The sequence below is a fragment of the Eubalaena glacialis genome, chromosome 4 (assembly GCF_028564815.1).
Source record: "Eubalaena glacialis isolate mEubGla1 chromosome 4, mEubGla1.1.hap2.+ XY, whole genome shotgun sequence".
In the NCBI taxonomy this organism is placed as follows: domain Eukaryota; kingdom Metazoa; phylum Chordata; class Mammalia; order Artiodactyla; family Balaenidae; genus Eubalaena; species Eubalaena glacialis.
The window spans coordinates 183,719,366-183,722,180 of record NC_083719.1 but is presented as its reverse complement, the minus strand read 5'-3'; the positions used below and the strand labels follow the sequence as shown (position 1 = coordinate 183,722,180).

The 2,815-nt window shown below is 45.7% G+C and overlaps 1 non-coding gene across 1 annotated transcript; it reads left to right on the top strand.

The window, feature by feature from the left end:
- The first annotated feature begins 2,463 nt into the window (after positions 1–2,463).
- TRNAG-CCC (transfer RNA glycine (anticodon CCC)) lies at positions 2,464–2,536 on the top strand. Its single transcript has one exon. It is a non-coding gene; the product is annotated as a tRNA-Gly (tRNA).
- The last annotated feature ends 279 nt before the right edge of the window (positions 2,537–2,815 follow it).

Here is a 2,815-nt window from a genome sequence, read left to right as displayed (position 1 = left end):
AAGTAGTCCTCTTCCTCCAGGTAGCCCTCCCTGACTACCTTCCTCATGCTGGGTGTAGTCTACTCTGAGCTCCCAAAGCACCTCCCTCTTATAAAAATCATTGGTAATATTTGCTGAGTGCTCTTTACGTGCCAATATTCTGTGTGTCATCTTCACAATCTTCACAGCAGCTCTGTTTATAAATCAAACAGTGTTAGGACTCCCATTTTACAGATGAGTAAACTTAAGTTCTGGAGAAATCAAATTGCTTGCTCAAGGTCACCCAGCTTTTACACGGCTTTTGATTTTTGTGTTCCAAGATATCCCGCAGTTGCAGAAAAAGCTTCTCCTATGTTTTCTTCAAAAAGCTTTGTAGTGGAATTCCCTGGTGGTCCAGTGGTTAGGACTCCGCACTCTCACTGCCAAGGGCCGGGGTTCGATCCCTGGTCAGGGAACTAAAATTCCACTAGCCGTGGGGCTCAGCCAAAAAATTTTTTTAAATAATAATTTAAAAAAGCTTTGCAGTTTAATTTTTACATTTAGGTATGTGACTAACTTTAAGATTTCTTTCTGTGCGTGTGTATGATATAAGGTAGGGGTCAAGGTTGTTTTTATGTATTCATTGTGGCTGTTTAGTTGTCCTAGAGAAATAGGACTTCAACTCTATAGGGTCCATATTTTTTTTAAGATTTTTTTTTTGATGTGGACCATTTTTAAAGTCTGTATTGAATTTGTTATAATATTGCTTCTGTTTTAAGTTTTGACCAAGGATCGAACCTGCACCCCCTGCATTGGAAGGAGAAGTCTCAACATCTGGACCGCCAGGGAAGTCCCTATAGGGTCCATACTTTTAATCCCTGTGGTCAGCAGAATAGTGCTCCCTAAAAATGACCATGCCTTAATCCTGAGAACCTGTGAATATGGTGACATTTGTGGCAAAAGAGATGCTTCAGATGTCACTAAATCAAGGACCTTGAGATGCGGACATGATCCTGGATTCTTTGGATGGGCCCCACGTAATCACAGGGTCCTTATAAGAAGGAGGCAGGGGGGTCAGAGAAGATGTGATGACCACAACAGTATGAGAAGGACCCGATTTGCTATTGCAGCTTTGAAGATGGAGGAAGAAGCCACAAGCCAAGGAACGCAGGCGGCTTCTAGGAACTGGAAAAGGCAAGGAAACTGATTCTCCCCTCAAGCCTCCAGAAGGAGTGCAATTCTGCCTATATTTGGATTTTAGCCCAGTGAGACCCATTTGGGTCTTCTGACCTCCAGAATGGTCAAAATAGATTTGCATTGTTTTTGTTTGTTTGTTTTTATAAATTTATTTATTTTATTTATTTATTTTTTTAGCTGTGTTGGGTCTTCGCTTCTGTGCGAGGGCTTTCTCCAGTTGCGGCGAGCGGGGGCCACTCCTCATCGCGGTGCGCGGGCCTCTCACTGTCGCGGCCTCTCTCGTTGTGGAGCACAGGCTCCAGACGCGCAGGCTCAGTAGTTGTGGCTCACGGGCCCAGTTGCTCCACGGCATGTGGGATCTTCCCAGACCAGGGCTCGAACCCGTGTCCCCTGCATTAGCAGGCAGACTCCCAACCACTGCACCACCAGGGAAGCCCGATTTGCATTGTTTTAAGCCACTAAGTTCGTAGTAATCTGTAACGAAAGCAATAGGAAATGAATACAACCGCTAGACTAAATAACCCTAGGAAACAAGTACTGATATTTCTCACCAATTTATAGGGGAGGTTGCAAAGTTCTGGATGGACTTGTTCATATCCCTGCAGCTTGCAGAGGGATGATTCAAACCCAGGACCATCGGACCCCAATCACACTTCAGTGGGTGCTTCTTGAACCATAATGCAAACTCAAATCCCATGGGGAGCTTGTTTATGTATTTTTAAAAATATTTATATTTATTAACTTATTTGGGTTGTGCTGGGTCTTAGTTGCAGCACGTGGAATCTTTGTTGCGGCATGCGGGATCTTTAGTCGGAGCATACGGGCTTCTTAGTTGGGACATGCAGACTTCTTAGTTGCGGGATCGAACCCAGGCCCCCTGCCTTGGGAGCACGGAGTCTTACCCAGTGGACCACAAGGCAAGTCCTGGGAGCTTATTTAAAGGCAGATTTTGTTGCCTCTGGTCTTGAGGGGGCTGCGATTCTGCATTTCTGACAACACCCTCCTGGGGAGAATGAATGAGGCAGGAATGAATGAATGAATGTTACCCTCACAGCTCAGGTAAGGAGAAGCTCTGGGGCAAATGTCCAACACTCCCAGATTCCAATCCCCCGGTGCTATCCCTCTGCCTCAGTTTCCTTATCTGGAAAGCAGGGGTGAAAAATAACAACTGACATGGGAATGAAATTAACCATGTTAAATGCTTACTATATGTGACTTGGAACATAGTAGCTGCTCAATAAATCTTAGTTATTATTCTACTTGGGTAAGTGGGCAGTAAATATTTGTTAATCAGAGGATTGAGGGACTTCCCTGGTGGTCCAGTGGTTAAGACTCTGCACTCCCAATGCAGGGGGCCCAGGTTCGATCCCTGGTCGGGGAACTAGATCCCGCATGCCACAACTAAGACGCGGCACAGACTAAATAAATAAATATTTTTTTAAAAAATGATAGGATTGAAAGCTGATGGCCCAGGCTGTAAACTGGAGATCAAGCCTGCAGCACACAGTAGGTGCTCAGGTCACCTGCTGATTAGAAGGAGACGTTCCATGCAGTTCTTGGGGCAGGGCAGCACCTTCCCCACCTTGCCTCCTCCGGCCAGGTGCCAGGCACCACCTCTCAGGGAACAGGAAGCAAAGTCACCTCCCCAGGTGATGACTAA